The sequence below is a fragment of the Helianthus annuus genome, chromosome 4 (genome assembly GCF_002127325.2).
Source record: "Helianthus annuus cultivar XRQ/B chromosome 4, HanXRQr2.0-SUNRISE, whole genome shotgun sequence".
NCBI lineage: Eukaryota > Viridiplantae > Streptophyta > Magnoliopsida > Asterales > Asteraceae > Helianthus > Helianthus annuus.
In genome coordinates this window covers 103,497,264-103,521,663 of record NC_035436.2, presented here as the reverse complement: position 1 = coordinate 103,521,663, position 24,400 = coordinate 103,497,264, and the positions used below count along the sequence as shown (strand labels likewise).

Sequence of the window (24,400 nt, the reverse complement as noted above, 5' to 3'; positions counted from 1 at the left end):
GTCCATAGCATAATCTAACCGCTTAAGTTACTTCAACCCGATTATCCTTCTAACATTCAACCATTTCATTACTATATCAACGCTTTGAAAGTCCGACATTCATAACCTGCACTTTCAAACATACTCGATAATAACTTGGTTAGCAAACCCGCAATCCCAACATATTCAAGTACTACATTTTCGTAAAAAGGTCGCCAACCATTTATATGCATCTATTTAACTACAACACAATGTACGCCTTTTGCGTAATTATGTACATACGTGTATATATATATATATACATATTATATACACACCACGCATACTAGTTTCTACGACTTAAACTCACCATGACTACAATTATTCATACCTACATACCATCCTATTCACTTAACTTAATTAACAGTTGATGTGTGTAAAATGCAACATATAAATCACATCAATTAAGGCATAAAACTAACCCTTTTTAAGTACTAATGTTGGAAAAAGAGTGTTTTTGTCTTTCTTTTGTATTCAGGATGAAATGAGCTCAAAATCACAAAAGAAGCAAAAAGACAACTAATTCTAGCATAAATACAAGAAAAGGAATAAAAGTAGACTGCCCGGACCCTCAACGGCACCCCCCAAGGCAAAGAAGAGAAAACAGAAGACTGAACACGCCCCGTGTCCAGCGAACACGGGGCCGTGCCCAAGAAGCAGCAGAAAAGACAAACTAGTAGAAGCTTCCATTGCCCACCACGGGGCCGTGTCCAGCGGGCACGGGGGCGTGGCGAAAGTACAGCAGGCGCATTAATTGTAATTGCGAATTACAATTAATGAAGAAAGAGAGTGTCAGACAGGCACGGGGGCGTGTCCAGCGGACACGGGGCCGTGCCCAGCCTTCTGTTCAGCCTATAAATAGGGGTGCTTGGTTTCATTCCATCTCATCCCTTGGCACACCACCTCTCTCACACTTCATCCACCACCCACCACCACCATAACACCATCATCCACCACCATCATCCATTGTCCATCATAGAGTGTGTGAGTCGTCTCGGGATCCAAGATTGATCGTAAGAGTTCTTGACAATCAAGGCCATGTTTGCCTAAGTCTCTTACATCACTTGGTGAAGACAAGTGTTTAGTATAATACTTTTTATTTTTAATCTTTTGCACTTTTTATTTGGTTTTGTATTAATGACTTTAATAACTAGTTACTTATGTTGAAGGTGATCTTTCCTTATCGTTTGTCCGTGGTGTCTTGGCATTATTTTACTGTCTATATAAAATAAAAGATTTTCACCATTCATATCTCCACGGTCTATATGGAGGTATGTTGGCTACCTGGTCGGGGGTTAAGGGAACGGTTTGGTAAGGGTCTTGCCCTTGTTCAGCGTTTAGAGGTCCTGCTTGGGACCTGGGTCAATTTTAGTAGGATCTCCTTCAATGCCCATAGGTATTGGATGGCGGGGATCCAAACTCTTTGACCCCTCATAAGTTAACTACTATTAATACTATAACCCGGCTATTTAGGACTGTATCCCTGCTGACTCAGACTACTTAGCCGAGGGTAACGTCACCGCCGAAAGCGGGGCCTACCACAATTTGCATTAATAACTTAATTCATTATCTTTCAATAATCCGACCCTTTAGGATTGTATACTTGATGACTCAAACTACTGGGTTGAGGGTAACGTCGCCTTCAAAAGAGGGGCCTACTACAATAACTAAGATAATCTCTTAAACAAGTGCAAAAGTGCGAAAATAATCAAAGGTTATACTAACACACGTGTCGGATCCAAGTGATTCATCTTGTCTATCTGTTTTTTATTTTATTTTATTTTTCAGCATTTAGTTAGTTTTTATTTTTCTTAGTTTAAAACATTTTTTTCACTTTTTGATTTGATTAGACGTTGAGGATAAACCGGTATTAAAAGCTCTTGTGTCCTTGGACGACCTCGGTATCTTACCAACACTATACTACGTCCACGATGGGTGCACTTGCCCATATGTGTGTTTAGTGTTAGTAAATATCGTGTTTTATAAATTTAAAACTTGGCTAAAAGTGTAAAAGGGGCTTAAATATTAATCTAAATTATAACACACTTCACGCACATCAAGTTTTTGGCGCCGTTGCCGGGGACACAAGGATTTTAAGAAAGTTAGGAATCAACGGCCTAATCATATTTTTATTTTTTTTTTAAATTTTTAGGATTTTTTCGTAGATTTTCAGCTTCTGCAGAGCTCAGCACGGGGCCGTGCCTGGTCGGACACGGGCCGTGCTCAGCATCGTTACTGGCAGTTTTTGTTTTCCAAGTTACAGAAGGCTGACCACGGGGCCGTGCCGGTGCAACACGGGGCCGTGTCCAACTTCCAGTAACTGGGATCTGGAAAACAATCACTGAAATTCCGACCACGGGCCGTGTTCGCTCAACACGGGGCCGTGGTGAACCTTCTGACCAACATTCTTTTCTGTTTTTGTTGCAGGACTTGGAATCCGACGCCAACCTCACGTAGTGTATGAGCTCCAGTTCCAATAAAGACTTAAAAGAACCACTAGAAGAACCCAAACGCTTTCTCAGAAAAAGGTTAAAAGCTAAAAACCAAGAGAAGGTTTCGGGTGATCCACCTCCAATGGCGGACCAACGTACCCTTATGGATTATCTATGACCCACCGTGGGTAATCTAGGCGCCGCTATCAATGCTCCGAATGTCGAAGCCAATAACTTCGAACTTCGGCCGCATTTGATACAAATGCTCCAAAACTCCGCAACCTTCCACGGGCTTGCGGACGAGGATCCCCATCTACATATAACTAATTTCTTGGAAATATGTGATACCTTTCGGATCAATGGAGCATCAAACGACGCCATCCGCCTCCGTATGTTTCCCTTCTCACTAAAAGACCGAGCGAAGGCTTGGCTCAACGCCCTCCCAGCTGGATCGGTAAACACCTGGGATGAACTAGCCCAAAAATTTCTATATAAGTATTTCCCTCCTGCTAAAACTGCTAAGTTAATGGCTGAAATTAATACATATTCACAAGAGGACGGGGAATCCTTATATGAAACTTGGGAAAGGTTCAAGGAGCTATTACGCAAGTGTCCCCATCACGGCCTCGCAATATGGCAACAAGTATCCACTTTCTATAATGGATTGTTGCCACACACTAGGCAGACACTTGATTCTAGCTCCGGGGGACTTTTAGGTAACCGACGCCCACATGAAATATATAATCAGATTGAGGAAATTGCTCAAACCAATTTTCAATGGCATACCCCCCGGGGAAATAAGTCTATCACCCCGGGCGCCCATAAGGTCGACGAAAGCACTTCTTTACAAGCCCAAATCGAGGCCCTTTCTTCAAAAATAAAAAAATTAGAAATGACAAAAACAGTCTCGGTTATGGCTTGTGAAGGATGTGGTGGGTCACATGAAAATTGGAGTTGCATGAAAGAAACGGACGATCAACAAGAAATGGTAAACTACATTAATAATAGACCTAGGCCGTCGGGTCCCCCAACGGGAACTTACAACCAAGGATGGTGAAACCACCCAAACCTTGGTTGGAGGGAACCAGGCAATAGTAGTAACCAACAAACCCAACGAACAAACTTTCAGCAACCAAGAAATGAGTCACAAAATTTCACTCAACAACAAGGTGGACGAGAAAGGCTCGAAAATACTGTATCTCGCCTCGTCTCTGACACTGACAAGAAAAACTCGGAAAGATTTCTACAATTAGAATCTAATTTTAGGAATCAACAAGCTAGCATTCAAAACATAGAAAAACAATTAAATCAAATAGCTCAAAATTTTTCCGAGAGACCGCAAGGCGCATTACCTAGCAATACCGAAACAAACCCAAAGGCGCAAGTTCACCTCATCACACTACGAAACCGCACCGTAGGGCCTGCAGAAGTGCCACCGCCAACGGAAGAAACAGTGACGACACCTCTGCAGGAGAAGAACTCTCCTCCATCACCAGAGCCGACCAAGGCTCCTCGAGTTCCGTACCCCGGTAGGTTAATTCGTCAAAAGACAAATGAGCAATTCGCAAAATTCGAAAGTCTGTTAAAACAATTGCACGTCAATATTCCTTTTATCGAAGTCCTGACCCAAATGCCCAAATACTCTAAATTCATGAGGGACTTCCTTACGCATAAGAAGAAAATTGAAAATTTGCAATTAGTCAATTTAGGCGAAGAATGCTCTGCCCTCGTGCTCAATAAACTTCCCCAAAAGAAAATCGATCCAGGAAGCTTCACGATTCCGTGCTCAATAGGGGAATCGCCCGTTCGCAATGCCTTAGTCGACCTAGGGGCTAGCATTAACCTCATGCCCTCATCAATGTTCAAAAGACTCGGCTTGGGAACCACGAGCCATACAAAAATGAGCATACAACTCGCTGATCGATCCGTCAAATTCCCACAAGGTGTCATCGAGAATGTCTTGGTAAAGGTAAGCAGATTCGTTTATCCAGCTGACTTTGTCATACTCGATATGGAGGAAGACACCGAGGTCCCCCTTATACTAGGGAGACCCTTCCTTGCCACAGCCCAAGCAGTGGTAGATATGAATGACGGGACACTCACCTTGAGGTATGGGGATGATGAAGTGAAATTCGGAGTTGGGAATTGAATAGAGGACGACGACCCGGTCAATTACATGAAGGTTGTTGATTCGAGCTTGGATGCTGCTCTCCGACGGTGTAACATGGGACGGCAGGCATCCCACTCAGAAAATATATAACCTCGAATCGGGTCTAGCCAAGGACCTTTATAAACGTGGCGCACCACGGAGGCATTCCGCGGAACTATCCTTAGTTTAGTTTAATCTTTTAGTTTTATTTTGCAGAATAAAACACACTCATGGTGGTAATGGATGAAAAGGGGAACGAGAAAAATGGACCCATGCACGAAGAACAGAGCAACCCGACACAAATCTCCATCACAGAAGGCTCAACACGGGCCGTGCCCAACCAACACGACCCCGTGCTGAGCCACCTGCAGAAAAACACCCAGTTCAGGTAACTGGACACGGGCCATGTTCAGCGGACACGCCCCCGTGTCCAGACTTCTGTTTTAATTCTTTAATTTTTGTTACTGGCACCTGACCACGGGGCCGTGCCCTGTCACCACGGGGCCGTGTCCAGGATGCCAGTAACATAAATCTTTGCTTTTTAACCTACTTTTACACATTCTAATCAACCAAAAACCTTATTTTTGGACACATTGAGGACAATGTGTAATTTAAGTGTGGGGGGATGCTAAAACCTTGAATTTTGCAAATCCTAAATACAAGCCTTACACAAAACTCTATTGGAACCGCTAAACACCCCAAATTTTTTCAAAAAAACTTTTTCATTTTTTTTCATTTACTTGTCTTAGTTTAATTTGGGAATAACAAGTTCTAAAAAGGTTATATTTTTACAAATTTACAACTGATAGCGTCGTGATAACAAAGAACCAACATAAGAAAATTACGAAACGGCATAACAAGTCTAGTTAAAAATTCGATTATATATACTTGATCACATTAAAAACCCATTCCCACAAAAGTGAGTTTTGAGCCTTTATTGAGCACAAAAATATACATATTTAGACTAAATGCTCATTTTTCGTTTCTTGTGTGAATAGCCGCTTGATTCTTACAACTCTAGAACTTGCCACGACGATACATTCCCGGTCCTTACCAACTTAAACCCAAGTAAGTAAGTGATGGAGGCATTAGGACTAACCATATTTTTCTTTCTAAACCATTATTTTTCATTTTTTTACCACCTACCCAAAATCCCCCTAGATAGCCCCTTTGAGCCTAAACCCTTCATTTCATTACCCCAAAACTCTTTTTACCCACCAAAAAAAAAAAAAAAAAAAAAAAAAAAAAAAAAAACCCTTTTTATTTTTCACCCTTTATTTTAGTAACAAGCTCGGTTTTTCGTAAACTCGCCTTTTATGTGAAAAAAAAAACAATGATGAAGTCAAAAACAAACAAAAGCTATATAAAAGCTTGTTTGGAGAAATACTTCAAAAAAAAAAATAAAAAATCACTAAAACAAGGTATGTCGCGGAAACCGACGCTTTTTACGATTTTCTCCCTTTTTCTAACTAACCCAACCGACCACCTTTAACCCAAGCCTAACCCTTCACCCCAAAAGTCCTCTTGATATTTACAAAGGTAAAAAGTTAAAAAGGAGGAGGATTGATTGCTTGGCAAGCCTATGGAAGGCGTAAGTTCCATGCCGCTCACGAGTGATTCACTAAAAAAATCCACACCTTCGGCCGAGTGTTGAGTGATCTCCCGCGAGGTATGTGAACTTGTATATAAATGGAATTTTAATAAGGCATGCTATGCCCAAATAAGTAATTTATCTTATGAAACGTTCAAAATAAATCATAACGAATAGGATTGTAAATAAATAAAAATAAAACTTACAAAGACCTTGGATTCCCGACACTCTAGGACAAGCTAAAAACTTTCTCTTCTACCTATTCCATTTGGGAGTGTAAGCCACATTTAAAGAGTTTTGCTTGAGGACAAGCAAAAGTTCAAGTGTGGGGGTATTTGATGTGTGTAAAATGCAACATATAAATCACATCAATTAAGGCATAAAACTAACCCTTTTTAAGTACTAATGTTGGAAAAAGAGTGTTTTTGTCTTTCTTTTGTATTTTCAGGATGAAATGAGCTCAAAATCACAAAAGAAGCAAAAAGACAACTAATTCTAGCATAAATACAAGAAAAGGAATAAAAGTAGACTGCCCGGACCCTCAACGGCACCCCCCAAGGCAAAGAAGAGAAAACAGAAGACTGAACACGCCCCGTGTCCAGCGAACACGGGGCCGTGCCCAAGAAGCAGCAGAAAAGACAAACTAGTAGAAGCTTCCATTGCCCACCACGGGGCCGTGTCCAGCGGGCACGGGGGCGTGGTGAAAGTACAGCAGGCGCATTAATTGTAATTGCGAATTACAATTAATGAAGAGAGAGAGTGTCAGACGGGCACGGGGGCGTGTCCAGCGGACACGGGGCCGTGCCCAGCCTTCTGTTCAGCCTATAAATAGGGGTGCTTGGTTTCATTCCATCTCATCCCTTGGCACACCACCTCTCTCACACTTCATCCACCACCCACCACCACCATAACACCATCATCCACCACCATCATCCATTGTCCATCATAGAGTGTGTGAGTCGTCTCGGGATCCAAGATTGATCGTAAGAGTTCTTGACAATCAAGGCCATGTTTGCCTAAGTCTCTTACATCACTTGGTGAAGACAAGTGTTTAGTATAATACTTTTTATTTTTAATCTTTTGCACTTTTTATTTGGTTTTGTATTAATGACTTTAATAACTAGTTACTTATGTTGAAGGTGATCTTTCCTTATCGTTTGTCCGTGGTGTCTTGGCATTATTTTACTGTCTATATAAAATAAAAGATTTTCACCATTCATATCTCCACGGTCTATATGGAGGTATGTTGGCTACCTGGTCGGGGGTTAAGGGAACGGTTTGGTAAGGGTCTTGCCCTTGTTCAGCGTTTAGAGGTCCTGCTTGGGACCTGGGTCAATTTTAGTAGGATCTCCTTCAATGCCCATAGGTATTGGATGACGGGGATCCAAACTCTTTGACCCCCTCATAAGTTAACTACTGTTAATACTATAACCCGGCTATTTAGGACTGTATCCCTGCTGACTCAGACTACTTAGCCGAGGGTAACGTCACCGCCGAAAGCGGGGCCTACCACAATTTGCATTAATAACTTAATTCATTATCTTTCAATAATCCGACCCTTTAGGATTGTATCCTTGCTGACTCAAACTACTGGGTTGAGGGTAACGTCGCCTTCAAAAGAGGGGCCTACTACAATAACTAAGATAATCTCTTAAACAAGTGCAAAAGTGCGAAAATAATCAAAGGTTATACTAACACACGTGTCGGATCCAAGTGATTCATCTTGTCTATATGTTTTTATTTTATTTTATTTTTCAGCATTTAGTTAGTTTTTATTTTTCTTAGTTTAAAACATTTTTCTCACTTTTTGATTTGATTAGACGTTGAGGATAAACCGGTATTAAAAGCTCTTGTGTCCTTGGACGACCTCGGTATCTTACCAACACTATACTACGTCCACGATGGGTGCACTTGCCCATATGTGTGTTTAGTGTTAGTAAATATCGTGTTTTATAAATTTAAAACTTGGCTAAAAGTGTAAAAAGGGGCTTAAATATTAATCTAAATTATAACACACTTCACGCACATCAACAGTCCTCCCTAATCATCATTACATACATCTATCATACTCTTATACAAATTACATGAGGCTTAGACTTGGGTTTACAACTTATAATCGTCAAGGGAACACTCGAAATCATATTTGGAAGGCCCACCGTAGTCCACGGATAATATACCGAAGCCTACGATGCCTAAGTCACATAAATAATATTTTTCACAGATCCTTCACCCGGCCGTGTCAATTCTACACTTTTCCTAGTCATTAATTCTTACCGAAACGGACATAACTCTCTCATTTTTCATCCGTTTTGCGTCATGTTTCTTCCTACATAATTGTAAATTAACATTCTATCATGTGAACTTGAAATCCAACATCCGAGTTAAGGAATTTCTTAACTTATACATGTTTGGTTAATTATTCGTCTACGAATTATTCGACCCGTTCATGCATTTATCAAAATAATCTATTGATTTGACCTCAACTTCATATGAACTTAATAACTAACATTATATTACTTAAACTAACCAAGAAGTGATTATGGAAATCACTTACCTCATGCGTCCAAGTTTGTGCATAACTTCCTCATTTCCTCTTGATCCGTTAGCCTTCCATACTTGAGTCCATGTCAATTTAGGTTTCCTATCCTTTCAAATCATTATACCCATTTCATAGTTAGCACGCGTGATCATTCATATCGCATCCATTTTCAACTCTTAGCTAGATAAACTTTTAATTGTCAAACTTTATCACGCATAAAACATGAACTGACAACCACATTGTTCAACATTTACTTAGTCAAATTTATTATCATAGATACGTACACGACATACTCCGACATCATTACTTATTAATAAGCTATTTGTTTCACATTCGTACACATTCGCTTTTGATTACCAAAAATCAAGCGCATCAAATACATGGTGAGCATCACACCATTTAAGCACAAGGTACAAGTCCCTAATGCATAATTTTACCAAACCATTCATTCAAATTCGAATTTTCGTATGGACTCCATCTAAAGCACACTTCACATATTATCTTGTTAACGACTACACCATAAACATTTTCTATACATACTTACCCACAACTTTCATACAATTTCACAAATTTGTTCTCTTAGGCATTTCATCGAACACTTGGCGGGTGATGTGTGTAAAATGCAACATATAAATCACATCAATTAAGGCATAAAACTAACCCTTTTTAAGTACTAATGTTGGAAAAAGAGTGTTTTTGTCTTTCTTTTGTATTTTCAGGATGAAATGAGCTCAAAATCACAAAAGAAGCAAAAAGACAACTAATTCTAGCATAAATACAAGAAAAGGAATAAAAGTAGACTGCCCGGACCCTCAACGGCACCCCCCAAGGCAAAGAAGAGAAAACAGAAGACTGAACACGCCCCGTGTCCAGCGAACATGGGGCCGTGCCCAAGAAGCAGCAGAAAAGACAAACTAGTAGAAGCTTCCATTGCCCACCACGGGGCCGTGTCCAGCGGGAACGGGGGCGTGGTGAAAGTGCAGCAGGCGCATTAATTGTAATTGCGAATTACAATTAATGAAGAGAGAGAGTGTCAGACGGGCACGAGGGCGTGTCCAGCGGACACGGGGCCGTGCCCAGCCTTCTGTTCAGCCTATAAATAGGGGTGCTTGGTTTCATTCCATCTCATCCCTTGGCACACCACCTCTCTCACACTTCATCCACCACTCACCACCACCATAACACCATCATCCACCACCATCATCCATTGTCCATCATAGAGTGTGTGAGTCGTCTCGGGATCCAAGATTGATCGTAAGAGTTCTTGACAATCAAGGCCATGTTTGCCTAAGTTTCTTACATCACTTGGTGAAGACAAGTGTTTAGTATAATACTTTTTATTTTTAATCTTTTGCACTTTTTATTTGGTTTTGTATTAATCACTTTAATAACTAGTTATTTATGTTGAAGGTGATCTTTCCTTATCGTTTGTCCGTGGTGTCTTGGCATTATTTTACTGTCTATATAAAATAAAAGATTTTCACCATTCATATCTCCACGGTCTATATGGAGGTATGTTGGCTACCTGGTCGGGAGTTAAGGGAACGCTTTGGTAAGGGTCTTGCCCTTGTTCAGCGTTTAGAGGTCCTGCTTGGGACCTGGGTCAATTTTAGTAGGATCTCCTTCAATGCCCATAGGTATTGGATGGCGGGGATCCAAACTCTTTGACCCCCTCATTAGTTAACTACTATTAATACTATAACCCGGCTATTTAGGACTGTATCCCTGCTGACTCAGACTACTTAGCCAGGGTAACGTCACCGTCGAAAGCGGGGCCTACCATAATTTGCATTAATAACTTAATTCATTATCTTTCAATAATCCGACCCTTTAGGATTGTATCCTTGCTGACTCAAACTACTGGGTTGAGGGTAACGTCGCCTTCAAAAGAGGGGCCTACTACAATAACTAAGATAATCTCTTAAACAAGTGCAAAAGTGCGAAAATAATCAAAGGTTATACTAACACACGTGTCGGATCCAAGTGATTCATCTTGTCTATCTGTTTTTATTTTATTTTATTTTTCAGCATTTAGTTAGTTTTTATTTTTCTTAGTTTAAAACATTTTTCTCACTTTTTGATTTGATTAGACGTTGAGGATAAACCGGTACTAAAAGCTCTTGTGTCCTTGGACGACCTCGGTATCTTACCAACACTATACTACGTCCACGATGGGTGCACTTGCCCATATGTGTGTTTAGTGTTAGTAAATATCGTGTTTTATAAATTTAAAACTTGGCTAAAAGTGTAAAAAGGGGCTTAAATATTAATCTAAATTATAACACCCTTCACGCACATCAAGTTTTTGGCGCCGTTGCCGGGGACACAAGGATTTTAAGAAAGCTTAAAATCGACGGCCTAATCAGTTTTTCAAAACCTTTTCAAAACGCGCGCACATTTTTCTGCATTTTAGTTTAGTTTGCATTTACAGTAGCCTGAACACGGGGCCGTGCTCGCTGAACACGCCCTCGTGCTGCATATTTTTAGTTAGATACCCAGATACAGAGTCTGAACACGGGGTCGTGCTCACTCAACACGCCCCCGTGCTCAACGTGACCAGTAACTTTAATTAAAACGCCCAGATACAGACCCTGACCACGGGGCCGTGTTCACCCAACACGGGGCCGTGTCCAACTTCTGTTTCCGTCTTTATTTTTGTTTTCTGGTCCCGAGACTCAGTTGTGGTCTGTTGAGTGATTCTTATGGATCAATACTCAAGAGGTTACAACTACACCTATGATGAGGATGATTATAGGGGTAATTATTGCACTAATTGTCGTAACGCACGCTCGGTTCAATATAATAACTCATATCAACCATCCAATTCATACAATTACTATGAGGAGCCTAGGTACGAGCCATCAACTTCATACACATCCTATGAAGACCCAAGGTATGAACCTCCTCCCTCATACTCATACTTTGAAGATTCAAGGTATGAGCCACCACCTTCATACTCTTATTATGAGGAACCATGGTGTGAACAAACCACCTCATATGAGTACTATGAAGAACAAAGTTTCGACCCTTATCCATCATATACTTACAATGAAGAACAATGGTGTGAGCCATCTACTTCATATGAGAATTATGAGGAGCCAAGGATCGAACAACCGGATTCAAGCTTTGAGGATCCAAATTCTTTTTCTCTCACCGAAGTGACCAATAGGATATTAGAACACATTAAAACTATCGAACGTTACATAAAAGAATCTCGCGCAAGGGAAGAGGAATCCCGCGCAAGAGAAGAATTAAAAAATAATAACGTAGAGATAGTTGAAAATGTAAAAATGGAAGAACAAGAAAGTGAAAAACCGACACATGAGTTAAACAACGAAAAAGGTGAGTCCGATAATGTTAAAATTCATGAAGAGTCTAATTTTGAAGAAATTATTCTCTTGTCACCTACTTTCGAAAATCGTTGTTTAGTAACCCCTCATGCCAAGTTTTTAAAAGAGTTAAACACTAGTGCTAAAATTAAAGACTTAGTAAGTGTTAAGTTAACTAATGATCAAACCTCGCTAATAAAAGAAGACCCTTTTGAAATTAACATTACACCGGTTCCATGTTTTTTTCAAAATTCATTTATTAGCAATATCACCATTGATAAAGATCTTTGTGTTAACATAATGCCTAACTACATTTTTGAAAAATTAAGTATTAGTGATTTTACTCCACTTCAAATTCCCATTTTTCTATCCAATCGAAAAGTGATAAAATCAATCGGTGCAGCTGAAGATGTTTTGGTTCAAACAAAACAATTGATAGTCCCAACCGACTTCGTCATCCTTGATGACGCCCCACTAGTCTTGGGAAAACCTTTTGTACAAACTCATAAAGCTTTGAAAAACCGGAAATTCAACAATCTACCTCTTCAGTTAGGGGCATTCAAAAGGAGCATAGACCTTGAGCGTTCAATGAAATATCCTTTTGGCAATAATGACCCTCTAATTGAAGATGAAGCTGAACCACCCGATACGACTAACGAAGAAGACCACTTTGTCGAAGAAGAGATAGCCATAGAACAAACCTTTAAGGTTCTTAATCTAGATGAGCCACAAAAAAGGGTGTCTTCTAAAGACCCACCCATTGAGCTCAAAGAACTTCCTGAAGGTTTGGAATATGCTTTTCTAGGCAAAGATGGTAGTTTACCTGTAATTATTTCATCTAAATTAAGTAACGTAGAAAAAGAGAAATTAATTAGCCTACTCAAAAAACACAAAAACGCGATCGCTTGGAAGCTTGTAGATATTAAAGGAATAAGCCCTTCCATGTGCACGCACAAAATTTTAATGAATGATGACTACAAAACGGTAATTCAACCACAACGAAGAGTGAACCCCAATGTTCAAGAAGTGGTTAAGAATGAAGTCATCAAACTACTTGACGCCGGACTAATCTACCCTATCTCCGATAGCCCGTGGGTAAGTCCCGTTCAAGTAGTCCCAAAGAAAGGAGGTATGACGGTAATAACTAATGAGAAAAATGAATTAATACCAACGAGAACCGTCACAGGATGGAGAGTTTGTATAGATTATAGGCGATTAAATGAAGCAACAAGGAAAGACCACTTTCCTTTACCCTTCATTGATCAAATGTTAGAAAGATTATTCGGTCATAAATTTTATTGTTTCTTAGATGGTTTTTCAGGTTACTTTCAAATACCGATAGCACCAGAAGACCAAGAGAAAACGACTTTCACATGTCCCTACGGAACTTTTGCATATCGACGCATGCCATTCGGTCTATGTAATGCGCCTACAACATTCCAACGTTGTATGGTGCCCATTTTCCGTGATATGATAGAAAAGACAATGGAAGTCTTCATGGACGACTTTTCCATCTTTGGAGACTCATATGACCAATGCCTCGATAATCTTGAACGAATGCTATCCCGATGTGAGGAAACTAACCTCGCCCTTAACTGGGAAAAATGCCATTTCATGGTAACAGAGGGAATAGTACTCGGTCACAAAATCTCAAGCGAAGGAATGGAAGTTGATCGAGCAAAAATAGAAACTATTTCTCGATTACCTCCTCCATCCTCCGTACGAGCGATCAGAAGTTTCCTAGGACATGCCGGATTTTATAGAAGGTTTATCAAGGACTTTTCAAAAATTTCAAGGCCTCTAACAAAATTACTTGAAAAAGATGCACCCTTCATCTTTGACAAGGAATGCAATCAAGCATTTCTAACCCTCAAGGAAATGCTAGTCAATGCACCTATCATGATAGCGCCAGATTGGAAATTTCCTTTCGAAATCATGTGTGATGCAAGTGACTTTGCTGTTGGAGCAGTCTTGGGACAAAGAAAAGAAAAGCATTTCCACCCAATTTATTATGCTAGTAAAACTCTTAATGATGCACAAGAAAATTATACAACTACAGAAAAAGAATTAGTAGCAGTGGTATTTGCTTTTGATAAATTTCGTTCTTATCTTGTTCTTTCTAAAACAGTAGTCTATACAGACCATGCAGCCATCAGGTACCTCTTCAAGAAACAAGACGCAAAACCCCGTTTGATCAGATGGATTCTACTCCTCCAAGAATTCGACATCGAAATCAAGGACAAAAGAGGAGCAGAAAACACTGCTGCAGATCATCTCTCACGCTTAGAAGACCCAGCTTTGGAAACAACCAGAGACGAGCAAATCAACGAGAAATTTCCCACGGAATCCTTGGAAATGATGGAGAGTAGACAAGAGCCATGGTATGCCGACTACGCTAATTTCGTAGCTAGCGGTATAGTCACCAAAGGATGGCCACATCATCAAAGAAAGAAATTCTTTGCTGATGTAAAGCATTACTTTTGGGAAGACCCCTATCTTTTCAAAATGTGTGCCAACCAGCTCATCCGAAGGTGTGTCCATGGTAATGAAGCACAAAGAATTCTCCGTCATTGTCATGAAGGTCCATACGGAGGACATCATGGTGCCGCAAGTACCGCACGAAAGGTATTTGATTCAGGATTTTACTGGCCAACCATTTACAAGGATGCACAAAACCTTGTAAAGACATGTGATGCCTGCCAGAGATCAGGTAATATTTCTTCCAAAAACGAAATGCCTCAAAATGGCATTCTCGTCTGTGAAATCTTTGATGTGTGGGGACTCGATTTCATGGGACCTTTCCCACCTTCAAAGGGAAACAAATATATACTTGTGGCAGTCGATTACTTGTCTAAATGGGCAGAGGCCGAGGCTCTTCCAACAAATGATGGAAGAGTAGTGGTAAATTTTTTGAAAAAACTGTTTTCTCGCTTCAGGACACCAAAGGCTTTAATAAGTGATAGAGGTACCCATTTTTGCAATCATCAACTCGAAAAAATATTAACAAGGTATGGGGTCTATCACCGGGTCTCAACAGCATATCACCCTCAAACAAATGGGCAAGCCGAAGTGACTAATCGAGGTTTAAAACGAATACTTGAAAAAACCGTAGGAATAAATAAAAAAGAATGGGCCGACAAATTAGACGACGCTTTATGGGCTTTCCGAACTGCTTATAAAACCACTATAGGCACAACCCCATATAAACTTGTCTATGGAAAAGGTTGTCACTTGCCAGTAGAAATAGCTCACAAAGCCTACTGGGCAATAAAAAACGTGAACTTAGATTTAGAAAATGCCGGTAAAAATCGATTTTGTCAAATAAATGAATTAGACGAGCTAAGGAATTATGCATATTCTAACTCCGAAACTTATAAAGAAAGAATGAAAAATCTACATGATAAATATATTAAATCTAATGAATTTCGGGTAGGAGATCAAGTTCTTTTGTTTAATTCACGACTTCGATTATTTCCTGGTATGCTAAAATCTAGGTGGTCTGGACCTTTTTCCGTCACCCATGTTTTTCCACACGGTGCAGTAGAAATTAAAACTCGAAATGGGATACCATTTAAAGTCAATGGCCAACGGCTAAAACCCTACCGAGGATCCATTGAGGATGAGGAAGAGGAGATCTCACTTCAAACGGTTAACGAATAAACTCATACCCGACATGTTACAGGTAAGTGTACGTTTAAAAACCGGTAATTCTTCTAGCCATTTTCGGAAATAAGGGGCATGCACACAAGCACAAAAAAAAAAATATATATATATATATATATATATATATATATATATATATATATATATATATATATATATATATATATATATATATATATATATATATATATATATATATATATATATATATATATATATATATTTTCAAAAACTTTGCTCGGCACGGGGCCGTGTCGAGGCAACTGTCGGGATAAAACCCTCTTTTCCTATCAGTTACATCATTCCACACGCCCCGTATAGCCGAAAACGCTCAGGTTCCAGGCGATTTTCCGCAGTTTTCCGACATCACTACCGAGTTTAACAACATCAAGGTATGATTCTATCATCTTTAGTAGTTAGATTAGTTACTTGCATGTAGTTGAACATCAAAAAATTGGGGAAAAATCTAGGGTTCTTCATGTTCATCCGGATCGAACTCAAAATTTTTGATGAAATCTGTTAGTAGTAGTTTAGATTAGTATAGTAGGAAGTAAATAAACATGTATTGGTGATAGATTCGTTCGATTTCCAACTAAAACCCCAAACCCTTGTTCTTGAACCGAAAAACACGAAATTGAAAGGGTAACCAGTTTGTTTTGGGAAAAACGACACTTAGGGTTTCATTTTCGGGGGAAACCGCTACTATTGGGCTAAAAATTTTCAGGTTTTCGAAACCGGGACGAAAAATGAACTTTTTGGGTTACAGACGCCTGGACACGGGGCCGTGTCCGCTGAACACGGGGCCGTGTCCAGCCCACTGTTTGCAGTTTCACTCCAAATATCCTTGTTTCGTACTAACTTTTGATGTATTCTTTCAGATGTCAAGATTCACGAGGTTCAACGCAAGCGAACTTGACGCTAGGGCACGGTATGAGATGCTACAAACAAGACCGGAGGAGTACCCTAGGCGGGCATGTACCGACTTGTTAACCATGGTGAATCAACTTGACCGATTCAACAACATCGTGAGAGGTCCACTGGCAGTTGCATTGAACACCCGGCTTCGGTCGGTGCATCAATGCACAATGGAGTTTTACAGTACTTTCATTTTCAACTCGAGGTGTGACCCGTTTGACAATGAGGGGGTCACATTCCGATGTGGAGGGACCACGTACTCAATCTCCATGGCATAGTTTGGATCTATCATAGGGCTATATGGTGAAGAGGAATCGGGGAATGAAGAGAATACTGGGGGGCTACGAGACTTGGATGAAACCGAACGCCAAGCCGCATGGGCTCAAATAGGTGAAGGAATCTACAACCCTAGCAGCACCAAAAGCACCAAACTGACGGACCCGCTATACCGCTACATTCACAGGCTCCTCACTTACTCGCTGAACCAGCGCCACGACAGTAGTGGCGTTGTAGGGTTGAAAGATTTGGTTGTCCTTCACTGCATCCACAACCAAAAGCCACTCGATGTTCCATACCTCCTACTACGAAACATGCATCTCAACCGCCTTGCTAGAGCTCCAACACCTATCTTCTTTGGGGGATGGGTGCACCGTCTTTTCAAGCACTTCACGAACATCCCGAGGTCCTTTCAAAGAAGTCCATGGTCGGGACGAGTCGATTACCACATTTGCCGAGCCATGAACTTGCTTTATGAGGCGGAAGACGGGACGGTGTGCTTTCAAAGGACGCAAGGCTATGCATGGAACCCGCAGGAGGCTCTAGTTCTTCATGCACCACCTCCCCATTATCAGTACCAACCCCATGGCGATCCGGGTCAATCCTCCTCTCAAGGAGGCGGTTTTCCTAACTTTCAAAGTTTACATGATCTTTTGTAGGAAAACCTCATGTGCACCAGGAACACCTACAATCTCGCCAAAAACACATACCACCGGGTTGGAGCTATCGAGCGCAACATTAACGATATACAAGATGATATCGGTAGCATCCGGGAGTACATGGCGGGGCATGGGGGTGGAGGTGATGGTAGCGATGAAGACATGGAGTAGGAGGCTTGAAGGAAAAAGGGGCAGGTTGGTGATAAGCCCACAGGTTTAAGTACCCTTCTCTATCGAACAATTTACGGCCTGCGTGCCGCTTGTTGAACAATTTACTTTCTTTAACTGTTTTTTATCTTTGTTTTATTTTTACTTTATGCTTGGAGACAATTAACGTTGGTAATTTAGGATGGTTTATGTTTGTTTGGAGTGGTATTGAGTGATTAAACATGTACAATGCATGGGTTAGAGTGCTAAACATTAGCACTTGCAGCCCCAAAATGGAGAAACCGGGAGACAAAACCTGTTTTTCAGGCTCACAGACTGTCCACACGGGGACGTGTCCAGCCGACACGCCCCCGTGTTCATCTCCCAGACCTGCTGTTAGGTTACTGACCTGCAATTATTTGCCAGACACGAGGCTGTGTCCACCCAACACGCCCCCGTGTTCATCTTCTGTAAGTTTTCATTACTGGCAGTTCGCCACGGGGCCGTGTCCAGGATGCCAGTAACATAAATCTTTGCTTTTTAACCTACTTTTACACATTCTAATCAACCAAAAACCTTATTTTTGGACACATTGAGGACAATGTGTAATTTAAGTGTGGGGGGATGCTAAAACCTTGAATTTTGCAAATCCTAAATACAAGCCTTACACAAAACTCTATTGGAACCGCTAAACACCCCAAATTTTTTCAAAAACTTTTTCATTTTTTTTTCATTTACTTGTCTTAGTTTAATTTGGGAATAACAAGTTCTAAAAAGGTTATATTTTTACAAATTTACAACTGATAGCGTCGTGATAACAAAGAACCAACATAAGAAAATTACGAAACGGCATAACAAGTCTAGTTAAAAATTCGATTATATATACTTGATCACATTAAAAACCCATTCCCACAAAAGTGAGTTTTGAGCCTTTATTGAGCACAAAAATATACATATTTAGACTAAATGCTCATATTTCGTTTCTTGTGTGAATAGCGGCTTGGTTCTTACAACTCTAGAACTTGCCACGACGATACATTCCCGGTCCTTACCAACTTAAACCCAAGTAAGTAAGTGATGGAGGCATTAGGACTAACCATATTTTTCTTTCTAAACCATTATTTTTCATTTTTTTTACCACCTACCCAAAATCCCCCTAGATAGCCCCTTTGAGCCTAAACCCTTCATTTCCTTACCCCAAAACTCTTTTTACCCACCAAAAAAAAAAAAAAAAACCCTTTTTTTTCACCCTTTATTTTAGTAACAAGCTCGGTTTTTCGTAAACTCGCCTTTTTATGTGAAAAAAAAAACAATGATGAAGTCAAAAACAAACAAAAGCTATATAAAAGCTTGTTTGGAGAAATACTTCAAAAAAAAATCACTAAAAACAAGGTATGTCACGGAAACCGACGCTTTTTACGATTTTCGCCCTTTTTTCTAACTAACCCAACCGACCACCTTTAACCCAAGCCTAACCCTTCACCCCAAAAGTCCTCTTGATATTTACAAAGGTAAAAAGTTAAAAAGGAGGAGGATTGATTGCTTGGCAAGCCTATGGAAGGCGTAAGTTCCATGCCGCTCACGAGTGATTCACTAAAAAAATCCACACCTTCGGCCGAGTGTTGAGTGATCTCTCGCGAGGTATGTGAACTTGTATATAAATGGAATTTTAATAAGGCATGCTATGCCCAAATAAGTAATTTATCTTATGAAACGTTCAAAATAAATCATAACGAATAGGATTGTAAATAAATAAAAATAAAACTTACAAAGACCTTGGATTCCCGACACTCTAGGACAAGCTAAAAACTTTCTCTTCTACCTATTCCATTTGGGAGTGTAAGCCGCATTTAAAGAGTTTGCTTGAGGACAAGCAAAAGTTCAAGTGTGGGGGTATTTGATGTGTGTAAAATGCAACATATAAATCACATCAATTAAGGCATAAAATTAACCCTTTTTAAGTACTAATGTTGGAAAAAGAGTGTTTTTGTCTTTCTTTTGTATTTTCAGGATGAAATGAGCTCAAAATCACAAAAGAAGCAAAAAGACAACTAATTCTAGAATAAATACAAGAAAAGGAATAAAAGTAGACTGCCCGGACCCTCAACGGCACCCCCCAAGGCAAAGAAGAGAAATCAGAAGACTGAACACGCCCCGTGTCCAGCGAACACGGGGCCGTGCCCAAAAGGCAGCAGAAAAGACAAACTAGTAGAAGCTTCCATTGCCCACCACGGGGCCGTGTCCAGCGGGCACGGGGGCGTGGTGAAAGTACAGCAGGCGCATTAATTGTAATTGCGAATTACAATTAATAAAGAGAGAGAGTGTCAGACGGGCACGGGGGCGTGTCCAGCGGACAGGGGGCCGTGCCCAGCCTTCTGTTCAGCCTATAAATAGGGGTGCTTGGTTTCATTCCATCTCATCCCTTGGCACACCACCTCTCTCACACTTCATCCACCACTCACCACCACCATAACACCATCATCCACCACCATCATCCATTGTCAATCATAGAGTGTGTGAGTCGTCTCGGGATCCAAGATTGATCGTAAGAGTTCTTGACAATCAAGGCCATGTTAGCCTAAGTCTCTTACATCACTTGGTGAAGACAAGTGTTTAGTATAATACTTTTTATTTTTATTCTTTTGCACTTTTTATTTGGTTTTGTATTAATGACTTTAATAACTAGTTACTTATGTTGAAGGTGATCTTTCCTTATCGTTTGTCCGTGGTGTCTTGGCATTATTTTACTGTCTATATAAATAAAAGATTTTCACCATTCATATCTCCACGGTCTATATGGAGGTATGTTGGCTACCTGGTCGGGGGTTAAGGGAACGGTTTGGTAAGGGTCTTGCCCTTGTTCAGCGTTTAGAGGTCCTGCTTGGGACCTGGGTCAATTTTAGTCGGATCTCCTTCAATGCCCATAGGTATTGGATGGCGGGGATCCAAACTCTTTGACCCCCTCATAAGTTAACTACTATGAATACTATAACCCGGCTATTTAGGACTGTATCCTTGCTGACTCAGACTACTTAGCCGAGGGTAACGTCACCGCCGAAAGCGGGGCCTACCACAATTTGCATTAATAACTTAATTCATTATCTTTCAATAATCCGACCCTTTAGGATTGTATCCTTGCTGACTCAAACTACTGGGTTGAGGGTAACGTCGCCTTCAAAAGAGGGGCCTACTACAATAACTAAGATAATCTCTTAAACAAGTGCAAAAGTGCGAAAATAATCAAAGGTTATACTAACACACGTGTCGGATCCAAGTGATTCATCTTGTCTATCTGTTTTTATTTTATTTTACTTTTCAGCATTTAGTTAGTTTTTATTTTTCTTAGTTTAAAACATTTTTCTCACTTTTTGATTTGATCAGACGTTGAGGATAAACTGGTATTAAAAGCTCTTGTGTCCTTGGACGACCTCGGTATCTTACCAACACTATACTACGTCCACGATGGGTGCACTTGCCCATATGTGTGTTTAGTGTTAGTAAATATCGTGTTTTATAAATTTAAAACTTGGCTAAAAGTGTAAAAAGGGGCTTAAATATTAATCTAAATTATAACACACTTCACGCACAACACGGGTTTCGCATTTTTAACACATTATGAACAAGCTTCTAAAGCGTGATTCCTACTAATTCTTCACATAACTTATTAAAAATGAATCAAGTTCATAACAATATTTCATCATAGCTATGAACATATGGTTGTGACATCGATTATTCATAACAAGATCATCAACAACAACCAAATTAACATGTAGAAATCTCAAAGTTTCTAGCCATTCCTTGACATGCAAGTGGGTTTTGCCTAATTTATGTTCATATTCAAAATTTAACATATTTTGATGTCTACACAGCCATAGCAACCATCATTCATACTAGATTTTGCATTACATTCACGAATTACACTAAACCCTCTAAATCAAACGTCACCAAATTGAAAAATTCGACTTACTTGATGTTAGAATTACTTAAGAGATCATCATCTTTGGTTCATGCATTCGATTTCGTGCCTGATCTCATCATCAACTCTTGAATTTCTTGTGAAGGGTTGAAGGAGTAGGGTTCCTTCTTCCTGTTCTCTGGTTCGCGACCCACACACCCACAAAATACTGGGTTTTAATTTTTTTATCATTCTTAATATCATATTTTACATATTCAACCCCTCAAGTAGCGTATGTTGTGATTCTTGCATATTTACTAGCTTTTTAAACTTTCTTCATTTATTTACAACTTAACTATGATGGGATTTTAACATGTTTATCAAAGCAATTTCATCCATATGAAATAAAAACGCAGCGGAAATAATATTTAAAACATGTTACTTTTATGATGTAAACTTCGTTTATAAGTAAAATCCCAAAACCCGGATCCATATATGAAGATGCATACTATCATACACAACCATAGGGTGTTTAGAAAAACTACCTTCTTGGAGTAATAGGATGATGAAAAGGATGATGCTTCTTGAAACGGTTGTCCTCAAGAGTAGAAGACCTCAAGCTTGTATACCCCAAGCTTCCAACAAACACCACGAAATAGCTAGGATTTAACACTTGAAACGAAACCGAAAGAGCTCCTTGGAACCCTTCTATGGCCGAAAATTTTGAGAGAAAATGTGCAAGTCTTCTTCACAACCCTCTCCATTTTTTTTGCCATAAAAATGTTTATATAGTCATGAGAGATGTGCACCTCTTTTTCACCCAATCAAATCCTCTCTTACACATGCAAGTGCATGAGAGTTCATTGGACCAAAGTTTTCTTGGTTAGGCCACCCAATCAAATCTTCTCTAACTTATGACAATTGCATGTCATCCCATTGGACAAAACCATTTTGTGAGTTCCCATGGGGAAGGTGGCGGCCTAGCTTTTATTTTAAAAAAAATCAAATTCTTTTATAAAATATAAGTCTTGTATGTATTTTATAACATTTATAAAATATAACATATCATATTACAAGACTTTATGCAACATCTCATGATCTTTTATAATGTTATTTAACCAATTAAATAACAAGATAAAATATTTTATCAAAATAAATTATCCATATAATTTATTAATTTCTCAAGTGTAATTATTTAGAAAAACCAATTTCTAAATATTGTAAGTGTTAATATTTATTTGTTTAATCATATCACAAATAAATAATCTAAGTGTTTGTCTAGCTTGTTATTGGGTATGACTCGACTTGGATCATAACGTACTAGCCACATCAATTTAATATGTGTCTTGGGCATACAGAGTCCAACAATCTCCCACTTGCACAAGATACATAGAAGATTGATGCAAGCAGTAAATGACGCCTAACTACGGTTTACTACCCCCAATACGTATGACTATATTTGCCATTCAATAACATCATCCCTTTCAAGTCCCTTACTTGAACATGATTTAGGTGAATTTATCATTTATCCTTTCGTTACAGATGTCATGTTAAATCCAGAGACATAGAGTGATCACTCTCTGTTGATTTAACTTTATCAGGCCTTAGACATCTTACTCTCAACGAATAAGAGGAACAAATCCCTTCTTGACTACATACGTCTCTCACAACCACCTTGTACCACACCTGAGCTCAGCCTTATGTACTGTCATATTACTGACAGCGAAGAAATAAGTCAAGGCATAATATTTGGTGAATATCAAGACCCAATATGTATCTCAGGTCAGAGGATACTATGATATTCGCCTTAACTCAAAATTTACTTATGATCAATCACAAATGATTCCATGCAGTAATATTTGAGAGCGAGTCAGTCCAATATTTGTATCCCACAAATATCTATGAAATTTGGCAGCAACACTTTGCTCTATATTCATTCTAAATGAATATCCACCAATCCAAGTTCATAATAGTCTTACATTCATAATTGTTCCCACAATTATGATTGACTACGGACATTTAGAATAATTAAGTTATTCACGGATTTAAACATGCTAATATGAAACGTAACTCAAAATACCATAAATGAGTTAAAATAACAATTGTTTCAATATCCAAATACAAAATTTGATCAAATCCAATCACTAGAATATCGAAGTCCTAAGGAACATGTGTGACCCTCATGTTTTCCTCTGTCAAGGAGCTTCGTGAGTGGATCCGCAATGTTTTGATCGGTGTGAACTTGGCGGATACATATCTTTCCTTTTTCAACTTCATCCCTTATGTAGTTGAATCTCCGCTCGATATGTCTAGTCTTTTGGTGCGCACGAGGTTCCTTGATTTGAGCAATCGCACCCTCGTTATCACAAAAGATCTCTAGGGGATCTTGAATGGTAGGGACCACCCCTAGGTCGGCTATAAATTTCTTCAGCCATGCAGCTTCCTGGGCTGCCAATGAAGCGGCGATGTATTCTGATTCTGTAGTGGACAATGCTACCACGTCTTGTTTTGAGCTCTTCCAGGAGACTGCTCCTCCATTTAAAATGAAGACATACCCCGATTGCGATCGAGAATCACTTCGATCGGTTTGAAAACTCGCGTCCGTGTAACCCTTTACAACGAGTTCCTCCTCACCAGATCCATATATTAAGAACATATCCTTAGTCCTCCTAAGATATTTCAATATGCTTTTAACAGCCATCCAATGACTGCTACCTGGATTTTGTTGGTACCTACTTGTCATGCTCAAGGCGCATGAGACGTCCGGTCTGGTGCATATCATTGCAT

General features: G+C 39.7%; 1 non-coding gene across 1 annotated transcript; it reads right to left on the bottom strand.

Annotated features, from left to right (window-relative positions):
- Window positions 1-2,970: 2,970 nt before the first annotated feature.
- On the bottom strand, window positions 2,971-3,077 carry LOC118491903. The gene has a single exon (XR_004892348.1). It is a non-coding gene; the product is annotated as a small nucleolar RNA R71 (small nucleolar RNA).
- Window positions 3,078-24,400: the final 21,323 nt, after the last annotated feature.